The sequence below is a fragment of the Adiantum capillus-veneris genome, chromosome 10, assembly GCF_014529385.1.
Source record: "Adiantum capillus-veneris isolate H3 chromosome 10, ASM1452938v2, whole genome shotgun sequence".
Taxonomy (NCBI): Eukaryota; Viridiplantae; Streptophyta; class Polypodiopsida; order Polypodiales; family Pteridaceae; genus Adiantum; species Adiantum capillus-veneris.
This window is the reverse complement of record NC_140940.1, coordinates 127,214,094-127,239,344: the sequence shown is the minus strand read 5'-3', so window position 1 is coordinate 127,239,344 and position 25,251 is coordinate 127,214,094. Positions and strand designations below refer to the sequence as shown.

The 25,251-nt window shown below is 41.6% G+C and overlaps 1 pseudogene; it reads right to left on the bottom strand.

Moving 5' to 3' along the window:
* Nucleotides 1-23,704: 23,704 nt before the first annotated feature.
* LOC147449615 (uncharacterized) lies at nucleotides 23,705-24,309 on the bottom strand (annotated as a pseudogene).
* Between the last annotated feature and the right edge of the window lie 942 nt (nucleotides 24,310-25,251).

Genomic DNA, 25,251 nt, shown 5'->3' with positions numbered 1-25,251 from the left:
TCTTTAGAGTGTCTTTGCACTATGCAGGTAGCGAATATATAATTTTGGAAGCCATTCAGAATACCTTATATGAAATGATTTAATATAATCTCACTTAGAGATCACATAAGGCAATTTTTTTCTTGAAAGGATTATTCAAGGACCTAGATTTCAGTAAACTTCTCCTCTACGTATCATAAGTTGTATGTTGATGGGCAAAGCCATTGTCTTGGATCTACTAAACTTGATGAGCATGGTAAGATTATACAACCACTGAGTTTCCTTAAGCTTAAGGAAAAGCTATTATAGAATGGTAAGGTACTCTATAGATACTCAACCCATATTCAATCGCTTTCAAAAGTTTCCTTTTTTAAGATGCCAAGTGGAGAATGAAGTCGTATCTAATAGATTCTTGGTCTCTCATAAATCAGTATTAAGCACAACTTTAAAAACATTAAAAGAGAAAATGCTAAAGAAAATATGTAGATGACTTATTTGGAACCCAAAGCTTGATTTTTTAATGGAGCTTTGCATGCCTAGATAATGAGCCTGTGTGAAGCTATTTTTGAGTTCTTAGTGATGTTCATTTACAAATGACTGCGGAATAATTCATATCCGTATAAGGTTCTGATTGCTTCTACCTCAATAGCATTGTCTTTATTACATATCATAGACCATTGTATGTTAGTAGGTATTTAGTTTTAATTTGAGAGATTTTACCTCAATAACATTGCCCTTTATTACGTTTCATAGGCTGTTAGGTGGTAATAGGTATGTGTGACCACCATACTAGAGTATTTTGTAACAAACCAACTAAAATATGGGTGTAATTTTTGAGCGAGTGCTTTTTTGGAATTCGACAAGCAGATTCCAAAAAGATTCTCTCTCTCTCTCTCTCTCTCTCTCACACACACACACACACACACACACACACACACACACAATTTTTCCCTTAGCGAACCTCGATGAAACATCCATTATTTACAAATCTCTCTCTTCTTTGTCTCACTTAGGTACACTCATATACAAGCACAAAAATACACCCAAATCATTTCACTCACACTCTTTTCAAACATCATGATCTACGTTAAGCAACAAGTTCATCCACCAACTGGACAATGATACATACACCCGAATCATTATCAACAAACCAAAACAATCCAACTCAACTTTGCCCTTTTAAAATAATGGATGAACAACATTAAAAGACTACAGAAACAAACCCATATAAACTAATATTTAAAGGCTTTAAAATAAGTACATGTGAAATAATCAATACATCATAGGTGAGGTGGCCGATAGAAGGAAGATGGAGTTGGATATGCTCCTACAGAAACAAGGGTCATGCGAATGGTGGCCGTCCAAAAGATGCACCTACAGTTGAGGAAGCTCCAACAAATGGGATAGGGGTAGCCCTGAAAGCAATAGGAGGTGCACCAAATGTAGGGAGAACTGCTCTATATGGGTGAGCGTACGAACCAAATGTGGGGAGGCTTGCAGGGAATGTGGGGGAAACCGCATCAAGTCCAGGGGGTGCACCGAATGTAGAGGACCATATAGGGGCTGTGCCAAATATGGGGGGGGGCGTTGCAACGGATGTGGAGACAAAAACACATCAAATACAGGGGGACACTCAAGTTCTACATCGAATGGGGTGGGGGGTTTGCTCCATAAGCAGGCCATGCTAGGACCGGGGTTGAGAAAGAACTAGGTGGAGCTAATGTCGCACCGCCCTAACTACTATGTGATGTACACAAATGTCGCTCTAGTGGACGAATCTGCTCTCTCTCTCTCATGTTGCTACTCAGACACATGCATGCCAGATACCCTTCCAAACATTAATGTCATGACTAGCTCTGTAGGGAGGCATTGTGCTGGTGCAAGACATGCACTAAAAATTGTCGAGTCCATCTCACAACTAATGCAATGTCTGTGCAGCGCTAGACACTATGAGACCAATGTCCCCACTCCGGCAAAACAATCCAACACGGCATCTCCCATGTTGTTAAAGGTACATAGTAGCAACTTGCAAGGGCACACAAATCCTAAACATTTTTGTATAGAATAATGATAGAAAAATCGAGAATAGGTTTCAAGTACCTGGCAAACGGTGGACTTCTCTCAATGCCTCTACAAAACGGTCTACCACTATGATCGTCCACGGTGTGGGATTTGCGCATGGTAGCTTCTCCCACAAGATGTCATCGTCTGCAGAGAAGCCATACATTTGCTGCAATCTCTCCATTTGCCCGATCATATCGTGGAAGCTGACTGCCAGCACCTCTGGGGGACGTGAGACAAAGTATCAACCTGCAAAGAACGTTAACAACTAAAAAAATTGTAATGTGGAACCAACTCATGCGCCTTAACACAATTATATAGGTGAACGTACCCCCTCTACATAGTCCTCAACACTCATGAAGCCAGACTCTAGGAGCCGTATGTGTAATATCCTTAGCAAACAAAAACCAGATGTGTCTGCCGTTGACGTAACAATGGATAGATTTTGCACACGACATGTTGCCACAATCATGCCATCTATCAGAAAGAACTCGATCAGAATATAAAATGTTTATTCCACAAGCTCTCTATCCCATTGGTTCCATAAAGGAACTCCACATGTCCCAGTCATATGTGGCCTAGTGTGTGTGTGTGTGTGTGTGTGTGTGTGTGTGAAGGACCATATATACCAAACGTATGCCACCAAGCTGCTCCCTAGGTCTAGCCGTCCTATCTCTGATAAAGAGCCCAAGATTTTGCGTATTGAACGGAGGGACCTACACACACTCTTGCTTAGCACTAGTGTTGTGAGCATGACTTAATAGGCAAAATGACATGACTTACTTATCATTGCATAACACATCAAGAATAGTTGCCAACTTCTTGTGACTAGCATGCATTGCAAGGTGGCATTGTGCTACGTGCATTTCTGTATGGTCAATATAAGGTCAGTTTCATTTTGCATGCAACAATAAAGTGAAGACCATGACAGCAGGCATTTTAACAAACAAAACATGCGTAAAGTGATGAGCATTAAAGCTCAACCTATAAAACACGTGTCATGTCGTGCAAGCAAAGCAGGGTTGCTCTTTGGGCTTGTGTGTGGACTTGATCCATGCATTCCACTTTTTGAAAGCTTTGTGAAAGTGCTTTCTTTGGTAAGTCTTCAATGTATGTGCGAGTGTGCTACCATGTATTTCTTGAGCCTTCAAGTGCAGGTCGGTAACATGTTGGTTTCTGGCTTCCATTTTCTCTACCATCTCAAGCACCTGCCTGCTCAAAATAGCAATGCATGCCTAAGACTACTAACAAGCTAATTACCAAAACATAATACTCTCACCTTTCCAATTGCCACCAATACACAAGGTAGCAAAGCCATTGGATCCAACCCTTCTACGTCAACCCTATGCCATTCTCGTATAAGGTTGAATCACCACCTTGGAGCATGTCAATTAAATGACACTTTCTAGCAAAATGAATCAGCATTCTATGTTTATTACAGCATAATCTTAATCACTCCACAATTGACCAACAAACAAAACTTTGCTTACTCTTCTGTGTTGATGTGTACTCGTGTGACCTCGACCACTCTAGATGGTGTAATTTATGTACTCTTCTTGCCCGAACCGGTATATGATATGCACTTCTGCAAGAACTCATCGCCATTTTCCAGATTTGCAATTTTCGTTATTTCAAGGCCTTTGCAAGAGAAACGTTGCTCTGTTTGAGAAAGCGCAAAACCAATACTCTGTTCATATGCTTCCGGTGCCAAATGTAATTGAAGATCCCTTTTCATGGGCAGAAATTCTATCTTGTTGTTGTACAAAGCTTGATACTCTTCCTATCGTTTGAAAAATATACACTCAAAACATGTACAAAGTGCACATAGGCTCATTCCGCATTGCTTTCAAGACATACCTTCCAAATTAGTTGAGCAAGGAGAGCCATGGGCAACTTGAAACACTTTGATTTATTTGTTCCCCTACAGTGCAAAGCCCTCTTTGCCACCAATCTTGCTCTTTCCAAAAACAATCCAAGGAGTGACGTTGGATCTATTGTCCCTAACTTTGGCATCATAAATATATCGTGCGATGTCATGTGAGGGACTGATATCCTTGTAACCCTTTTAATCACTCATACGTAAAACAAAGTGCTAAAAAAGCTAACATGCAAACAAAATCATAAACACCAACTAGATTTACATGTTGATCATGCCTAAAACCAGTAGGAACTCCGATTTCTCCTTCGGTTTGAATTCTACAAGCACACACTGCGTGCAAGGTGACTCTTCCACAGGGATGTTGTTTTTGTTCATCCAACACATCCATCCCTTCAATATGTGATTCCCGTCCCAAACCACAAAATATCTCTTAAATATATGACTAAGTTCAGGGATGAGAAGAAGCTTTTCATATAAATCATATAACACCGCAAGATCTTGAGCGGAATGGACACAATGAACAAACTAGTTGTAATTTTTGGGGGGAATCCATTCACTCACAATAAACCTTCCATAGTTGGTTGGTGTTGGGGTATAGGCGCTTGTGCCTTGCCCGGCCGCCCAGAGTCTGGGCACCCACTAACTTGTATACCTTATACATAGCATAAGTGTATAGGGGGCTGCTCACTCTTGGAGTCTCCCCACCCATATCTGTGTGTCTTGTGTCTCCTTCTCTCTCACTCTCCGTCTGTGGTGCTCTCCGATCCCCTTCAATTGGTATCAGAGCGACAGGTGTGAGAGCGTAGATGGACGGCTTCGCGATGAACTCGTCGGCTATGGCGGAGAGGTCACAGATCTGAGCAAAGAAATAGAGGAGGCTTGTGGACAGCCATACAGAGGCTTGCAGGAGAGCTCTCAGGAGCTTCCTAGTGCTCACAGATCAGAGTTCCTCTACAGATCAGCCCACAGTGTACATCATTTTCCCTCTTCTCGACAAGCTTTGCAACGGCTACATCGGCGACGACAGGTTGGAGCTTGGAGCTTCCATAGACATGGAAGCATTGTGAGATTGATGCATTCAGCTCACGCATCGAGGTAGGAAGTGAGTTTGAGCCTTTCTATGAGCTCAAAGAAGCACAGAAGAAAGTCGTTCAGTTTTTGGCAGTTTGACAATAGTCTACTATTTTGCTCATAACTTGAGCTACACAGCTCCGATTCCAAAACTTTTTGGTTCAAAACGGAGCTGGCTTCGAGCTCTACGACTTTGTAGAAGGAATTGTTTTCTAATTCAGAGTGCAGGTGGACATTTGTTGGACACAGGTTTGCAGAGCTTATGCATGTATGTTGAGTGTAGTTTGATGCGCATTGATTGCTCATTGTATTGAGCTTGTAGGACAATGGTTATTTTGTGTTGATAGCCATTGTGCGTCGAAACTCTGGTGAAATTTTCCCAAGAGTTTTATGTTACCATATACATGTGGTAGTGGTGTGAACACACTAGGACCGTCGGGGCATTTTTTCCCTCTTTAGGAGGTTTTTTCCGTCGTGCATTGGATATACGCCCATCACTCTAGGGCTATGTATCTTTCCATTGCACACTAAGTAAGACACTCTCTATTGTGTGCCTTGAGCTTCCTTCGTCTTCTCCAAGCTGTGTGTGTTTCTCTGCAACCCTAATTCCAACAATTGGTATCAGAGCAGGTCACGTCCTCCCGGGCTTAGTCGCCAGCTGCTCCAGCACACGCCTGCTCACTTTCTCCGATTTCAGTGAGCTTTGATTTGGGCTCACAATTGGAAGTGGCCACAATAGGTTGCTTCTTTCTCAACCATGATATGCATGAACTATCGAGCATGAAACAAAAACAACTCGTGGACACTCGCATGTCAAAACAACCAGCCCAACTTGAGTCCCAAAAAGCATGTAAATCTGGCAGCAATGATCCCCCCTTGGGATAAAACAAGTCAAGATGTAAAGTGCCACTCAAGTAGCAAAAAATCCTCTTCACATCCTGCAAATTCTTAGACCCTGGGCTATGCATAAATCTGTTGACCTGTGAGACTGCAAACTAAATATACGGCCTCGTGTTGCATACATAAATAAGGCAGCCAATAGTAGTTTGGTAAAGAGTGACATCAGTAGGATCACCAACATCATGAAGACTCAATTTCAAACCTGTTTCCATGGGAGTGGCAATAGTTTTGCAATCCTCAAGTCCAAACTTACATAGCAATGTCTCTATGTAACTTGTAAAATACCACCATCACACTGCTTAAACTGTATACCCAAGTAATGATGCAAAAGCCCCAAATCTTTCATCTTGAAAGTAGCATTCAAATCAGCCTTAAATTTAGTAATATATCTCTCATTTAGTCCATTAATCTGTAAATCATCCACATAGAGAACCACAATGAGAAGTACATCACCCTCACGCTTTACATGCAATGTGCTTTATGTTGGATTGTTACGAAAGCCTCGTTCGACCAAACGAGTGTCAGCCTTGTCATACCAAGCATGAGGAGATTGCTTCGACCCATACAAATCTTTCTTACATTTGCACACTTTATTTTCTTGCCCTTTAATGACAAACCACGAGGCTGTGTTACATAAACTTCCTCAAATATGTCACCATTTAAGAAAGCAATAACAATGTCTGACTGATGTACAACCAAAATGAGCTCCCAATGCACATAGAAAACGCACAGTAGTCATACGACAAGTGGGAGCAAAAGTCTCTTCATAATCTGTGCCTTTTTGTTGCGCATAACCCTTTGCAACAAGTCAAGCCTTATAACGATCAATCTCACCGTCTGGCTTGCGTTTCAACTTGTAAACCCACTTTGTACCAATGGCCTTTTTGCCAGGAGGCAAATCACATAAATTCCATGTGTCATTTCCTGTAAGTGCATCATATTCTGATTGCATGGCAGCCATCCAATTTTTTAAATTTTGTGCTTCATCAAAAGACAGAGGTTCCTCAACATCACATAAGCTAGACACAGCCAAAGCATAACAAATATGATGCATAAGATACATGGTGAGAACCTGAATGAGTACGACTAGACAAAGGTGCATCCAATTTACAATCACGCAAAGTATGCACCAGCCATTTTGGCATACCTCTAGCCTGCTCATTCTCAACCCTTTCTGCATCAGTAATAGGCTTATCTGTGACATTTTCAGAAACCCCCATAGGTTGTACATTTGCCTCATTAGAATTTATATTTGAACTTTTACCACTAAAAAGAGGCAACAAAGATGTCATGAGAGCTTACATTATTATCTCTAGTACATGACAACAAGGGTTGAACAAAATCTTGCACAAACACATCTCGTGAAACCATAATACACTTTTTTTGTGGATAGTATTGTTAAGTATGGAGCTTGATTTACCCCTTATAAAATTATGTATTAAAAATGCACATTTGGAAGGCCCCCGTTATGAGGAGAAGCCATCGTGTGTGAAGAAAAATCACTCGCCGGAATATTATGACTAGACGGTAGCCGAAAAGTGGTCGGAAAACGGCCAGTTGGTTGGCCGGTGGCCGGTGGTTGGAAGTCAATGGCTAGTGGGTGGTGGCCGGATTCAATGGCCGGTGGCCAATTTCAAGATGGACTTGTCTTCTCAAGGGCATCCACACATGGGTGCATTGGAGTGTCAGGACAATGGTAGGACCAGTCACGGCCATGGGCCAGGGCCCAGGGCCAAGGGCCGGGACGGACATGCAGTCAAGGGGGTCCCTATATATAGAAGTCCAAGGGTCTATATAGGGCATGGCTGGGTGGTGATGAGCATGTTCTAGTTCCCTTGTCCTTTCACTGGTATTAGAGCAAGGTGGAGAGGAGGAAGGAGGGTGGAGCCATGGCGGGGAGAAGATGGATTTCTCAAGGCATGGTTCTCTCTCTCTCTCTCTCTCTCTCTCTCTCTCTCTCTCTCTCTCTCTCTCTCTCTCTCTCTCTCTCTCTCTCTCTCGTTCGGATTATTCGCATGGCGAAGTAGGCAAGCAAGGCGGTCTGCAAAAAGGCTATGGGGAACGCTTTGGTTGTGAGGAAGGCATGGCTCGTTCGGATTATTTGCATGGCGAAGTAGGCAAGCAAGGCGGTCTGCAAAAAGGCTATGGGGAACGCTTTGGTTGTGAGGAAGGCATGGCCCGATAAGAGGAAGGCAAGGCCCAACAAGCAGGCAATGGAATCGGCCTCTTGCCTGGCGGGTATCGGCTGAGTTGTAGCCATGGGTAAGCGCCCTTACACACAAGGGAGGGTCGGAGTTGACCTCTATGGAACTGCAAACTTTTGAGCTCGGCCGGATCATGGCAGCCTGTTGAGCAAAAGTCGTCAAAGGCTCGACGAAAATCGAGCATCACCACGTGTACTGCGTTCGTTTTAGCCCCTGCGCAGTCTTTGCATATCGCTGCCATCGCTAGGGTGTGTATTTTTTTTGTTTTGTTCACATTGGGTGCCCTAAATCACCCTAAGGGGCCACTCCCACAGGATTCAAGCTCTCAGCCGCATGCATGCACCGTGAGAAAGTATACATGGTGAATGAACTTCATCGTTCCTGTCTGCCTTGTAAAGAGGGCAAGCATCCTCAGTATTTTGATGCAGAAGCTCTACAATTTCTACCATGGTTTTGATAACCCATTCAACTTCACTTGCAAAGATTCTATCTTCTTCTTGGGTCCTAGTCATTGTGGCTCATGACAATCTTTCTTGTTTGTTTCTTTCCTAGTGGTCCTTTCCAGTCCCTATGTTGGTCTTTGACCTGGAGTCTGACTTCGCTGCTTTTTGCGATCTCTTTCTTCGTGTTTTGTTCTTTTTCTGAGATTAGGAAATTGATGCTATGTCTCTTTCTTCATGAATATAATTTTGGTTTTGGAGCATCGATCGTGTGAGTACATTTACTGGTACCATAGGCGTACTTTGTGTTGGCTCCTCAGTAACCTCAATTATATAATGGTGTTATCTTTGGCGCATTTGAATTATTAGGACATTGGGCAATCAATTATCTATGACACATCGATTACACATGAGTATCGGCATTGTAGACGTGCTTGCTTGATTAGTTTGCATTAGTGTGACATTCTTTTGTAGCCTAATAGGACACTTCACTTCACGACATGGACCTCCACACTCATAGCATTGAAGAGGTGGTCTCTTGGTAGTGTAATTGATATTTTGGCCTCTTGCCGCAAGAGCAGCTACCTGATATGTAATTTCTATCAAGGGGACGGGCCACACACTCATTTTTGGGAGGCCTTGGCTTATGGAAATGAAGGCTATATAGGATGGGAAAGTGGAGCATTAGATATGTGGTACAAGCAAGTTTAGAAAAAAGCAGTAGAAGATTGTGTATGATATGAAATTAGAAAGATAATAGGATCTAGAGCTAGAAATATCTGCGAATGAATGGAGTACAAGTGATTAGTCCTTGTTTGATAAGCAAACATCCAAGGATGAGGTAAACTCCCTAGAATAGTCGGATGTGCTTCTTCAATATTTAAATATGGAGAAGGGCCAAGGCATCCTAGGTGAAGTAGATGAGAGAGGACTAGAGTGTACATTAGCCAAAGACTTGCTTGAAGAAGACAAGGAGCCTTACATGGATATCCTAAGGAAACATGCCACCCTCTTCATTATTGTGATTATAAGCATCTCAAAGGAGTCACTGTGACACAACACCACATCCAGCTTAAAGAGGACAACAAGACCATTGCAAAAAAACTAAGAAGGCTCGGATTGGTTTGCTAAGATGCATTGTTGATAGAGGTAAAGAGATTGTTAAAATATGGGTTCATTTATCCATTGAAGGATTTAGAATCGATGTCTCCAATAGTGGTGACCCCTAAGAAGGATGGTAAGTGGAGAGTTTGTGTGGATTACAATCCACTGAGTGCTACAACAAAGAGGGTCACGTCCCTCTTTCCTCCAAGATGAGATCTTCAATGAGGTGGTAGGTCATAAAAGGTATACAGTGTGTGAGAGGTACTCAGGGTTTCTCAATTACGAATCACTAAAGAAGATCAACACAAGACAACCTTCATCACACCATGGTGGTGTTTTGCCTATAAAGGCATCCATTTAACCTAACTAGTGCTCTCACTACCTTCCAATAGTTCACAAATCTGATTTTACCATAAAGTTATATCATTGGCCTAACTAGTGCTCCCACTACCTTCCAATGGTTCATGAATCTGTATTACCATTCATACTTTTGGTAAGTCCATTAAAGTTTTGCATTTCAAAAAATGAAAAGCATTTTGGAAAATTGTCACGGGGGAGTATGTGGTGGGCTTAAGAGATCACCGGTGGGAAAACTCTCCAAGCTGGGTTGGTTTTTCCAAGTCTCCATCGAGATGTGTTGCAATGGTGCCCACTTGTGAAGTCTCTCAAAAGGCCAAACCTAGGAGGCTAACATATGAAAAGCAACATCTCATCACGGTCCTAAGAAATGGGGACTAGAACATGTCAATCACCACCCAGCTGTTGGGGTAAAGCCCCATGTGGCCGTTTAGGCAAGGTGCCCACCCACTACATTTATTATTTTATGTACATAATAGAACAAGGGGGCTCACATATTTGTAGTGAGTTTCTACCCCTGCAAACACAGGTCTCCTCTTCTTCTCTCTTCTCCGTTGCTACACGTACTCACACACTCTCACTCGCGTACTTCAACTAGTATCAGAGCTTGAGGATTGGAGAGCACCATTGGAGCTTGGCAGAGAAGCATGTGGGAAGCCAAAAACACATCAAAAACTTCAACACATTTTTGCAGATCTATTTTTGTATGTCATCAGTCAAGCAGATTCTTGGCAATTCTCACTAATTTTTTGTGCCCTTCAACTTTGTAGAAGAATTTTTTCTCACAATCCTCCCCAATTTTGAGATACATTGCTTAGACTGCTTGTGGTCATGTCATGTAACGTGTATGTTACCATATACATGTGTTAGTGATGTGTGTGAACACACTTGGGACCGCCGGGGCATTTTTTCCTTCACTGGGAGGTTTTTTCCCTCGTGCATTGTATAGATGCCCATCACTCTAGTGCTATCTTACCTTTCCATTGCACACTAAGTAATACACTCTCTATTGTGTGATTTGAGCTTCCTTTGTCTTCTCCAAGTTGTGTGTGTTTTCTTGCAACCCTAATTCCAACAATTGGTATTAGAGCAGGTTGCATTCTCCTAGGCTTAGTCGCCAGCAGCTCCAGCACATGGCTGCTCACTTTCTCCAATTTCAGTGAGCTTTGGAGAGTGCAAGCATGTCGACAAATACTTTGGATAAGCTCGTAGAGCTTGGTCTACTCGGAACTTTCATTTGGACTCATTATGGTCTCCGTTTCCACTATAGCCTATTTTGTCATTTTGTGCAAAATTTTTGTCAGTGCCATTTTTTGCATAACAGGTCCCTTATAGTCTTCTACGTTTTGTGTTATTTAGCACATGTTGTTCTTGCTTTGTCTCTCCTCTTTTTGGGCAATTTTCACAACAAGTGCAAAATTTTCCATGGCTAACAACAACATAGATGTGTTCAAGATGTTTGTTGCTGAGGATAGATTGGATGGGGATAATTACCCTTTGTGGGCTTATGATGCAACATGTCCTTATGTCAAAGGGAGTTTAGAATATTGTGCAGGGCATTGATGTACGTCCTAGTTTTGAGGATGTAGGCCATGTTGCAAGTTTTGGTGGCAGGATTGTTGCTGCTAGAGTTGTTTTGCTTACGGCTGAGCAAGCTTGTTGGGATGTAAAAAATTCATAGGCTCATGCTTTGATTTCATTATCTTTGAAGCGCACTATTAATCCTCATATTCGTTCAGCAAAATTTGCAAAACAAACTTGGGATATTATGGCTGGTCTTTATGCAAGTCGCAATGAGGCAAAAATTGCATTGCTGCATAAAGAGTTGGAGTCAAAGATTATGCATGAGAAAGATAAAATGGAAACTTTCCTTGTTGGTATTTAGGATATAAATGAGAAACCTATTTCTGTTGGCGAAGTCGTTTCTGATAGTTCCCTTGTGCAGACTGTCCTCGATGCTTTGCCAGATTCTTACCAGACTTTTGCTAGTACTTGGAGACTTATGACCCAAGGAAATCCTGAAGTTGTCAAGTTTGATGCATTATGCACATTGCTGTTGAAAGAGCCACTTTTCAAAAAAATAGGGGTAAACAACATGCAGTTTAACAGGCTTTTATTGTTGCTCAAAGAAAATGTGGTAATAGTAATGTAACCACTTCTCATGGTTATTGTGCAAGTGGAAAATCTTATGTTCATAATGCTTCAGTTGGCAACACTTCATCTGGGAATTTTGGTGATAAGGACAAAAAGAAGATGCATTGCCATTATTGTAAAGCTAAAGACCACTTGGTTAAGCAGTGTCTAAGATTGAAGGCAAAAGAGGCTAAGAAGAAAGAGGCTGGATCAACTAGAGGGTCCAATACAAGTGCATCTATTGTAGAGTCTTCTGTGAATGTCAATTGCTGCAGATTCACATGTGTGGTATTTTGAAAGTGGTGCTACAAAGCACATTACCTCACATCGTGATTTGTTTACCTTTCTTGAGGATGTCCCTCATGGGAATATTGTCACTTATGCCAACAATGCCTCTTATCCAATTCAGGGAGTTGGAAAGATTGTGCTTACTGCTACAAATGGCAGTTCTTTCACACTTGATAATGCATGTGTGTACCTGGGATCAAAAAGAATCTTTTGTATGTATTTGCACTTGCTAGACTTGTTCTTGTAGTCAAATTTGTGGATGACAGATGTATAATGCATGATCTCAGTTTTGGTCAAGAAATTGTAGCATTCAGAATATTATAACATGGGTTGTATAAGCTCACTTTGTATGACAGAATTTTGCAAATGTTGTTGTAGATTCAAAGGCTCTTTCAGATGCAAAACTTTGGCATGCACGTTTTGGGCATATGAATTCTGCCAGTTTGCTACGTTTGCTGAAATCTATATGATTGCTTCTTTGCCGCCTCTTGAAGCACTGTCAAACATGTTTGTGAAGACTGTATTTTGGGTAAGATTCAGCATTCAAAGCTTCCAAAGGATGGTTCAGTTAGGGCTACATGCAGGTTGCAGCTTGTGCATAGTGATGTTTGTGGGCCCATGCAAACTCTGTCCTTAGGCAATTACATGTACTTTGTGACTACTTTCATTGATGATTACTCCAGGCATGCATGGGTCTATCTGCTTAAAGCTAAGTGAAGTGTGTTTATGTGCTTCAAGCAATTTCTGGCTATGGGTGAAAATGTATCGAAATGTACTATGGGCACCCTCTGTTCCAATCGAGGGGAAGAGTATATGTCTCATGAATTTAATGCATTTTTGGCTAGTTATGCAATAAAACACCAATGTACAATGCCGTATACACCTCATCAAAATGGTGTTGCTAAGAGGAAAAACAAGCTTTACAAAAATGGCACGATGTATGGTCAAAAGTCAAGCTTTTTCACATTCATTTTGGCTTGAGGCCATCATGTGTGCCACTATGTACTTAATAGGTGTCCTACAAAAGATTTGTAGCCTATGACTCCATATGAAGCATGGAATGATAGAAAGCTTTCTATTGAGCACATGCATGTTTTTGGCTGATTGGCATATGCTTTGGTGCCACACAAGTAGTGCAAAAAATTGGATGATAAGGCTGTCAAATGTATTTTTGTTGGCTATAGTGCTGAAAGAAAAGGTTATAGGTTGTACCATCCGCAAAAAAAGGGTATCATGGTTTCACGGGATGTTGTGTTTGTGCAAGATTTTGTTTCAGCCCTTGCTATCATGTACTAGAGACGGTAATGTAAGCTCACAGGACATTTATGACAGTTTGTTCCCTCTTTTCAATGGTGGAAGTTTGAATGTAAGTCCAAATGAGGCAAATGTATAGCCTATGGGGGTTTCAAAAAATGTTACAGATTAACCTATTACTGATGCAGATGTACATGATGTACTTCATGAGGAAAGGGATGAGAATGAGTAGGCTAGAGGTATGCCAAAATGGCTAGTGCAAACTTTGCGTGATAGTAAATTGGATGCAGCTTTGTCTAGTCATACTCCTTCAGGTTCTCGCCATTCATCTTATGCATCGGATTGTTATGCTTTGGCTATATCTAGAATATGTGATGTTGAGGAACCTATGTCATTTGATGAAGCATAGAATTCAGAAAATTGGATGGCTACCATGCAAAAAGGCCATTGGTACAAAGTGGGTTTACAAGTTGAAACGCAAGTCGGATGGTGAGATTGATCGCATTAAGACTCAACTTATTGCAAAGGGTTATGCACAAAAAAAGGCATAGATTATGAAAAGAATTTTACTCCCACTTGTCGTATGCTATTGTGCATTTTCTATGTGCATTGGCAGCTCATTTTGATTAGGATGTACATCAGTCAGACATCGTTACTGCTTCTTGAATGGTGACATAAATGTAAGAAAGCTTTGTATGGGTTGAAGCAATCTCCTTGTGCTTGGTATGAGAAGGCTGGCACTCATTTGGTCAGATTAGGATTTTGTAACAGTCCAACAGAAAGCACATTATATTGTAAAGCGTGAGGGTGATGTACTTCTCATTGTGGTTTCCTTTGTGGATGATTTGCTGAACAGTGGACCAAATAAGAGACATTTTGTTGATTTAGGCTGATTTGAATGCTACTTTCAAGAGAAAGATTTGGGGATGTTGCATCATTACTTGGGTAAACAGCTTTAGCAGTGGGATGGTGGTATTGCCTTGTGTCAGACAACATAGAGACATTGCTATGTAAGTTTGGACTTGAGGATTGCAAACCTATTGTCGCTCCCATGGAAATAGGTTTGAAATTGAGTCTTCACAATGCTAGTGATCCTACCGATGTCATTATTTACCAAAGTGTTGTTGGCTGCCTTATTTATGTATGTAACACAAGGCCGGATATTTAGTTTGCAGTATCACAGGTCAACAAATTTATGCATAGCCCAGGGTCTAAGCATTGGCAAGTTGTCAAGAGTATTTTTTGCTACTTGAGTAGCACTTTAAATCTTGGCTTGTTTTATCCCAAGGGAGATCATTGCCGCCAGATTTACATGCTTTTTTGGACTCAAATTGGGCTAGTTGTTTTGACACGTGAGTGTCCAAAGTGGTTCTTGTTTCATGCTCAATAGCTCATGCATATCATGGTTGAGCAAGGAGCAACCTATTGTGGCCACTTCCAGTTGTCAGGTTGAGTACAGGGCAGTCTTCATAGCTACAATTGAGTGTGTATGGCTCAAACACCTTATGGCTAATTTGGGTGTTGGCTGCCAACACTATCTACACTGATACTTAGAGCGCATTGGTAGTTGCGAGGAATCGAATTTTTATGCTTGCACAAAGCACATTGAGGTGCATTACCACTATGTCAGGGAGAGGCTCTCAACAGGAGAGATTAGCTTGGCTTATGTGCCAACATAGGACAACCTTGCATATCTTTTAACAAAGGCATTGTCTCATGAGAAGTTCAAAGCTTTTTGCAAAGCTTTGGGCTTACTCCCCTTTGTGGACTGATCATGTCCTTAGGGCATGGCACTTCCCTATACTCTATATGACAGCTCATGTTTTACCCATCACTCCCGGGGGGATATGTTACGATACACATGTGGTAGTGATGTGTGTGAACACACTTACGGCCGTCGGGGTTTTTTTCCCCTCACTAGGTGGTTTTTCCCCCGTGCATTGTATATATGCCCATCAATCTAGGGCTTTCTTATCTTTCCATTGCACACTAGTTCATACACTCTCAGTTGTGTGCCTTCTGCTTCCTTTGTCTTCTCCAAGCTGTGTGTGTTTTTCCCCCCTTGCATTGTATATACGCCCATCACTCTAGGGCTTTCTTATCTTTCCATTGCACACTAAGTAATACACTCTTTGTTGTGTGCCTTGAGCTTCCTTTGTCTTCTCCCTTGAGCTGTATGTGTTTTCTTACAATCCTAATTCCAACAATGTATACGTACACATACACAAGCATACACTTGCAAATTGATATGCAAAACATGTATGCATATTGTGGTGATTTAGAGTGATTTTGGAGCCGATTTACTACATCTAGAGACCTCGAATTGAGCTTGGTTGTTCTCTTGCTTTGTGCACTTATGGTTTGCTCTCAGTGAAGAGAGTGCGGACTGGCAAATTTATGTGCATAAGATGAGAAATTTTGGTGGATGTATGCACTCTTGTGGGCTCTCAGGATTTGAGAGTGGATTTATCATAGGTTATGCGCATTGACTTGTGAAATTGAGCCGATTTTGGAGAGTGTGGTGCACGGATTTGCAAAGAGATTGTGAGCTGATTTTTTAGCTGATTTGGATGCTCATTTGATGCATGTTTGGTGCATGCTTCAATGCTTATTTATATCACCATGTGGATGCACATGATGTGTGGTTTTGGGGTGACGATATTCTCTGATTTGCAATGGCATATGTGGGCTGATTTTCAACTATTGTTTAGCATCAATATGTGCCATATTTTGGTTGTTTTGCATCCAAGTTCTTGCTAGTAATTGCCTCGCTTGCAAAGTGCGATTGCTGCTCTTTGTGTTTCGGATTGTAGGATTGTTTTTCACATTCAGACACTTAAGACTTTGGGGCAGCTCATGTATGCTTGAGTGCGGATTTTGTGCATGATTGTCTCATGGTTTTGAGAATGTTTATGGCATATATGGTTATTATGGTTAGATAGCTGGAATACTGCCAAAACTCTACCGGATTTTTCTGCAATTATGTGTGTTCATGCGCATGGTTTGCAATCGCGTTTGATTACACTTTGGCACTCAGTGGTTGCTTTGCCATAGTGTTTTGGCATCATATTGTGAGAGTGTTTGCTCATCGGATTATGTCATTTGACATGTATGCAATAATCTCTTCATGAGGGAGATTGTTGATGATAGATCCATTGGTTACCACATAGTGCTCTTTCATTCGAGCGGGTTTTTGGCATCGTTCGACGGTTTTTCTCACTTGTCTCATTACATTAATCGTCGTATTTTTTGATAGTTCTCTTGGATATCTTATGCCTAAATGCATGTTGTATTTTGGTAGTGCTTGGTGTATCGGTTAGTTGGGCTTTGGCTATTGTTAGAAGATCGATTTGTGCTTGATCTTGTTTATAGGTTCGCCATGGATTTGGCAATTACATCATTGTCAAAGCTTTTGGCGGATGAGACAACATAGGAGACATCACACGAGAGATTATATCACTTTGACTAATGTGGGAGTAGAGGCTACACATGATGGAGATGTCGAGTTTTCTTCCATGTTCACTCCTGACTTTGTTATGTCAGTGGATGATACATTACCTTCACATTGGATACTAGATGTGAGTGCTAGATTTCATGTCACGTTGAGTCGTGAGTGGTTTAGCACATATGCTACTGGTATGCTTGGATGTGTACATCTAGCTAATGGATTAGTGTATGACATAGTTGGTGCAAGAGATGTCAGATATCATTGCCGAGTGGTGCATCATATGTGCTCGAGATGTATGCCATGTGCCAGGTTTGATGCAGAGCTTGTTCTTCGTGATTTAGTTACAAGACAGTGGATGCAAGGTAGTGCTAGATGAGCACTATTTCATATTGCATTGTAGACATCTAGTCATAGTGAGGGTGCTAGTTTTGGCATGATTCATGTGATGCGAGTATGTCATGTTTGAGACAACTCGGTCTTTGTGAGTATGCAACCATGCAGATTGATGAGATGTGTCTCCTTTGTCGATAGCCTGCATGATGCTCCATTTGGTGAGCATGTTGAGCTAGTTGTACATACAATTGTGTAGTAGGGATTGTCATTTGTAGATACGATGACGGATATGGAAGGCTTGATTCAATCATTCATGGATATGCTTAGGCCAGTGGTGGCTGATGTGTGTGAGTTGGAGTTGTACATTGCTCTTGACACACAGGGTTCGGGACCAACAAATGCTTTTGGTACACATGTGATATGCAATGGACATGAGGATGCATTCCAAGGATTACAATTTGATGTCAAGATGATCGCCATGAGTGGAGTTCTGAGCTAGATTTGACTGATATGGTCAGATTGGTATTGCATCAGCATTTGAGAGTCTCATGTATAATATATTGATGTCAAGATCCATCATTGCATTTTTTGTAGGTGCATTTGCAACTTGGGAGCAGTCAATTGTTCAATGGCTGATGCTGGCTTTCAGCATAGGGACACTTGCAATGTATGGTGAGATACCATGTGGGATGTGTGTAGCTTTGGTGAGGAGTATGTGGTTGGTCGCTCTATACTTCCTCTACAGTTTGAGTTGGATGCACACAGATTCGGTGAGCGAGTGGGCATTGGCTGAGGTCATACTTGATGATGACCTTGTACAGGTTTTGTATGATTTTCCTTTGTTTTCGCCCTCACAGCCACATTGGCCTTTACGTGGGAGGTTGTAGGGGTAAAGCCCCATATGTCCGTTTAGGCCAGGTGCCCACCCACTACATTTATACTTTTATGTACATAATAGAATAAGGGGGCTCACATATTCATAATGAGTTGTTGCCCCTGCAAACAAGGTCGCCTCTTCTTTTCTCTTCTCCATTACTGCACACGCTCTTGCTCGTGCACTTCACCAAACCACGCCCTATATAGGCCCTTGGCCCTTGCTATTATAGGGCCTCCTTTATTGCATGTCTATCCTCGCCCTTGACTTGCCTGATCTTACCCTAGGCCTGACATTACTCCCCCTTGGAGAAGTGTTTTCGTTCCCAAAAACAAAAGTGGTGAGATATTCATAAGAACACTAATGTTTTCCACAGTGGCATCCCTCAAGGATCTAGCTTTTCATTTGACCAAAACACGGTTCAATAGGAGGTTCAATGAAATCAAGAAGAATATCTTGACTTTCCACATTGTTGTCCTTTTGCAACCGTTTTGTATAATTGGTCTATATCCAACATAGTGTGTAAACTTTATTTATAACTCACGAGAGTATGCTAAACTAGTTACCACATCTAAGAGGTATCTAAAAGAATACCTCTTCTCACTTTTCATGAAAGTAATATGCTGACATAACTCTTCAGCCAAGATTAAGTCCTTGACTTGTTATCATTTCTCATCAATAAACAACCATACCATACTAGTTTTCGAGGTTGAGAACCTTTCCTAAACATGAAGAGACTAACCTTAGTTGTAAACATGCTTTGCCTTATGGTAAGAAAACTCAACCAAGAGATATCCTTTCCAATCGGATTTATTGGTGCTCACGTACACGCTTAGCATATTCTTTAGCACAAGATTAGCACTTCTAATCTGCTTATCTTCTCTGGATAGCTAGTAGTATCGAGGTGTGTTTCCACCCTGTTTACAATCAGTCCTCCAAAATGACTGGTAAACATGGGTCACAATTCCATACAACATTCATCGGTAATCAACAATGGTATCGACAACCATCTTGATTAACTTTAGAGAACTAATTTACAAGCACCCAAACCAAGCCATGACCTCCATTGGTGATTTGTAGATTCACAATTAATCTCATAGAGATAGTGCACATAGAGTGCAAAATACTTTAGAAGCTACTAATGTCATGAATGTGCATGCTGCTCCAAATCAACTTTTGCTAAACACTAGGGCCCATAACACATAGTGTGCATGCATTTAGCAAAAACTGATCCGAACCTACATATCCATGACTATACTTACTAATGCTTATGGTGAAGGTTATGTTTGCAACCCACAAGAGAAGAACTAAATACTTTCCACGTGAAATCCGTGCTAGCATATTTGGACCTTCATAGAATGTGAAAATCAATCGCATCTAGGCACCAAGTGAAACAAGTTCAATAACAAAGCATAGCTTTGCTACATGTGTAAACAACCATCTATTAAAGTTGTTTAACTATACTTATAAATCTTAACAAGTCTTACTAGGTATCCAACAATTTTTGCCGGATAGAATGTGCTCATAATGGTCTAACAAACGGATCCAACCAGCACCTAGGGACTCTGTCATGACACGTAATTGAAATAATAGTCACAAGTATCAATCCTAGAGACTCATATTCTCCACATGTGGGATATGTCTCATATAAGGATGTCCCAAAAAAAAACATCCATCAAGTACGAGATGTACTTGTGTGTGGAGGTAACTATAAACACGCAGTGACATGAGTGAGAGGGACCCTCATAAACTTTGTTCCACACTACCTAAACTGAACATGAGTTCCTTGACCATGTTGCTTCTCTTGTGACAACATGTGCCAAACGAAACCTATCTTGTAGATCTATAACGACAGAGTACAAAATTGTATTTGATATACTACTATTCCAAAATTCATTGCTCCTACATGTCCTTGTCATATATCTAAAGAGCAATATGCAAAAAAGCATTCTAGCTTATACATCCTACTTAGAAAAGTCGATCAAAGCCTATTCAAAAATGAAATAAAACCAAATCATATGAATACTTGGAGGTTGAACATAGCGTTCACTTACTTGTAGTCAAGTGTACTTGCAAACTTAAAAGATGCCTTACCAAAAAGCTAGCCTTAAAGAGCTAGTATGTTGTTGAACTGTTGAACACTATACAAAATATTAGTGAAAATCAATCAGTATGAACTAGTAACCTTGGGTGTTGCCTTGGAAATCCAAACCCCTTGGTTAGACTTTGCATGAAAACTACTCAAACTAGTAGTCAACAGTGACCAACACAATCCACCATGGCTAGTAGTGATTGAAATCAACTTGGGAAGTTGAAATTGTCCACTACCCCTTGGTAGATTATAGACGTCTTTCTTTGAAAGTACAAATGACCGTGACCCTCAACACCTATGGGGTGATTGTGTATTAACTGGGTCATACCCTTGTAAATACCACTCCTAGAGACACAATTAGTATTCCAACCAAGCAACATATCATCTCAAGAATCTTATCTCTCCATGAACAGAATATTAAATTTCTAACGCTCCAAAGAAGATAGTTGCACTAATTTTTTTTGGGTGCTCAAAAAGAGATCCCCTACTTTGAGGTGCTCTTGAGTTATTCATATTGTCTTATGAATTATTTGCTTGATATCTAAGCAATGCCCACTTGCTACCATAGGAAGCGTCATCTATATTGGTTGCACCTTGTGCATAGAGCCAATGATGTAAAGTGCTCATCGGTGTATACAACTATGGACCTTGTGCATAGAGCCAATGTTGTAAAGTGCATGTTGTTGTATACAAAATTCAATGCACCTTGTGCATAGAGCCAATGATGTAAAGTGCTCATCGTAGTTGTATTCATACACAACTATTACAAGCCAATCGACCAACCTCAATTCTTCCTGAACATAGTGGTTGGTGTTATAGCAAAAACGTAAACAATGATTCATTGGAATTAATTCCACTATAACCGTATGCCATGCATGCATATAAAAAATAAAAAATAAAATGATAAGCCCTTGGCCTCAATGACGGTCTCAATAGTGTGATCGATGCCATATGTGCCTTGCACCATTTGTACTCGCATGGATACATCATAGTTTGACGTTGTCAAATGTAAAAGTGAGCTTATATCCATATATTACCAATGCGGTGCCATTATCCTTGATCTTACGTCAATGGATAGTACTTGGCACGGAATAGAAGCCTTGCTTAGCGTTAAGTCAATCAAAGCGCTTTGCTTTGCATAATAGATATTTTTTTTTAAATGAAAGGTTAAAGATAGAAAAACAAGTACATCTTGAAATTGTCTAACCTTGTTGCCCCTCTGAGAACAATTGCCTTCGCTTGAAGCTGGCTTATAACCATGTATGCTGAGAAATTTTGAGCTATTGAATCTACCCTGCATGCCTCGTTGCTCTGTCCATACAGACTTCTAATAAAAAAATCAGGTAGACATGTTGCCAAGTTTCCTCAAATTTATATGCTAATAGCATATTCCAAACTTTGGAAACTTCTATGCAAGATGATTGAAAGTGAAGCCTTGCTTTGCATAAGTTCATCCGAAAGATGAGAGAGAACAGAGCCTAAGGGCTCTTAGCTAACATGGGCTCCTATTGGCACAAAGTGTCAGATAAAAGAAAATCGAATGTATCGAGCTTTCATAGAGAATCAACCTTGTTGAATAATGGAGCTTATTGAGAATCATGAGTTTGCCCTATATTAAGAGAGAGAAGTCTTGAAGCTCAGCTATCAAATGTCATTGACTGCCAAACCCTTCTTGACCAAAGCAACAATTGCATGTCAAGTTGGCATTGCAGCAAATTTTGCAAGAGTGAATAAGTTCAAAATTTGAAACTTAAATGTAGCATACTTACCAATTTTTGTAATCTCCACCCTTGGCAACAGAGTTTGTATTTCCCTTGGTATGGTTGGCTTATACAGAATGTTGCATATGTGTAGAAGCCGTGCCACACCGCGGACCATTATCTTGATCAACTTAAATGCAAAAATAGGTTGCATAGGAGCCATGTCCTAGCAAACATTCAAACCCCAAACTCGGAGATGGAGAAAGAGAGACTCATATCCACTTCTTGAATTGCAAAGGTCTGGCCATGCTGAACATCTTTGTACCCTTCAGAAAGTCTAGTAACAAGCCTTGTCATACTAACAATTGCCAAGTGTTTGTGACCTCCCTGGATCAATAGCTATCGCCTTGAGATGCCGAAGCACTGCCGGTTGGCCTTGTTTTTGCATCAAAATTTAACCTCTTGGAAACCTTCTGCAATATTAAATCATACAGAAAGCTAAAAACACTTGATGATTGTACCCGATCGAGGTGCTTTCGCCACTGCATTGAATGGGAAGAAGTTGTGTTTCTTATCGATAAAGCCTTTCTTGATTGTGGCCTTCAGAACAATCTTTGGCCTTTGCTAATAGAGCATAATTATGAAAAGAATTCCATGGAAGCACACACGTGCATTGCATGCCATAGCTATCGAGCACATTCCCAACAAAAATTAAAAGCAATTGTGTACCTCATGAAGTACTCGTGCGCTGACTTGTCTTGCCGTCTTAATAAGTGAACAAAAACTTTGTGAAGCATCTTCCCAATTGGAGTTTTACTACTTTGAAAGTTCGACGGGAAAGACCTTATCTAATCCCAATGTCAAAAGACTGTCAGCTCGTAGCTAAAAACAAGAGACTGTTAGCCTTGACTTGTAGATGTTGTTGATGCTCCTCGATGCGCTTTCAAAATTTTGTAAAATCTTTAAAATTTTAGAGTTTACAGGAATTCACCATTGTTGTCCTTGCTATGGTCTCTTGCCTTGAGGGGTCTTGCTTGCTTTCACTTTTTCAACACAACAAGGGGAAGGGGGGGGGGGGGCAGGGGGGGGGGGGGGGGGGGGCACCCTCTCTTTTTTTTAAAAAAAGAACTTGAAGGCTAACCCTAAGCTTTATTGGGTGCCCAACTGGAAAAGTGAAGTTCTTCACTGGCTATGGCGCCGACAACAACAATGTCGAAGGGGAAACAAGGAAAAAATCCTTGTGGTCAACAAACCAGGCCACCCATCAGTGACATGAGTTGCTCAATGAAAGCTAGGAGAGAGAGAGAGAGAGAGAGAAATAAATAGATTGATTTATCGTCCATGGAGGTCAGATATGACCTATGGGACCATCACAAAAAACATTACATCGACTCGTTGCTTCTAAGTGAAGCCATCAGATACATATCAGTTAAGGACTGAGGGTCCAATCATCAAGGTAAAAGAGAGAAAGGAAACAAGACCTAAGGAGGGTTGGGTAGAGCCTTTTTGGGGGCTGGGAACTCCTGGATGATGGTTTTACCACCTCGATATACTACCCATTTACCTTGCTTGCGGGCTTCATGCATCTTCTTGAGCTCACTCTTTTTTAGCTTTAGTTGATTTTTTGTCAGCTCCTCATTGATCCAAATCTTTGTCCCTTTGAGGAGTCGAGATTGCCGTAGCAATTGTATCTTATCCTCTTTGTCCTTGAAAGTGAGAAGGAAATGCTCAGGCGGCACTTGCCTATGTGTGTCATTGATCCAAGAAACCGTTTCAGGTTTGATGTTGATTGGTTGAAGGATGTCGTTGAGTTTGTTGGTCACTTCTTCGAGAGTGTCCTCGACGGTGCACCATGGCAAGGGGAGCCCACCAATGTGGACCTTGAGGCCGTTTTCTTCTTGGAGTCTGTGTTCGCGGAACTCCATTGTAACGCAAGTCTGTACTTTGGCAAAGGTGACCGATTGGGCTTGAGTTACCTTTGCTTCGACTTCTTTTACTTTGTCAGTGGCGAGATGAACCATGGAGTCAAAGCGTGCCTCAAGCTTGCTAAGGCGAGCTTTGAGGTAACGATTCTCTTCCATGACTCGATCAAGGGCTGCTTGAAGCTGTCCGATTTGAGTTAGCTTGCTAGGGGCCGCTACAACAGCCGCAAAACTCAGTCGGGCCCTTGCGGTGATCTTTGGGGTGTTCATGCTTGAGAGTGAATCGAACTACCATGTGAACAAACTCTTAGCAAAAATGACCTCGAGGTAAATGTTGTAAAAGGGTTTCTGTTCTGCAGAGCTACCAGTGACGAGCAGGGAATGTGTAGCGACGAGCAGGGGAAGTGCTCTACGGGGTTGTGCAGACAGTGGCTACGCGACGGGGCAGACTTGCAAAAGAAGGCATTGGGCAGGGCGCTCTGTCAATTCTGCAGAAACACAGCCAGGGCACTGGTTTGGACAGGGTGGTGGCGCGAGTGTCGAAGCTCGCAGGTACTCGGCAGGGCAGCATTGCTGTAGCCGGACCCCCCCCCCGCAGGGCAGCCCCTCGCCCAGGGGGAGGTCAATTGAGACAGAGAGAGCGCTATTAGGGTTGAGAGAGAGAGAGAGAGAGAGAGAGAGAGAGAGAGAGAGAGAGAGAGAGAGAGAGAGAGAGAGAGAGAGAGAGAGAGAGAGAGAGAGAGAGAGAGAGAGAGAGAGAGATTTGTTGAAGGTGGTCCCCTCCAAGCTCCCTTGCTAAGCCAGACTTCACACACTACTTCCTCTTTGGCATACCTTTGTCTTATTTGAGAGAGAGAGAGAGAGAGAGAGAGAGAGAGAGAGAGAGAGAGAGATATTTGTTGTAGGTGGTCTCATCCAAGCTCCCTTGTTAAGCCCGACTTTCCACACTACTTCCTCTTCGGCGTACATTTGTCTTATTTGAGAGAGAGAGAGAGAGAGAGAGAGCTTCTTCTTGCTTCCATCCCCTTCCCCTTCAAGCTTTGATACCAATCTGAGGATTGGGGAGTAGAACATGCCACTCAACACCGAACTGAAGGAGTACGAGCGGAAGTGCAACGCGAGAGAGAGTGTGAGAAGAAGAGCACTACGATATGGTGAACTCGCTCTACTGTAATGTGTAGAGCATAGTGAGTTCTTATTAGGTTTTTACAA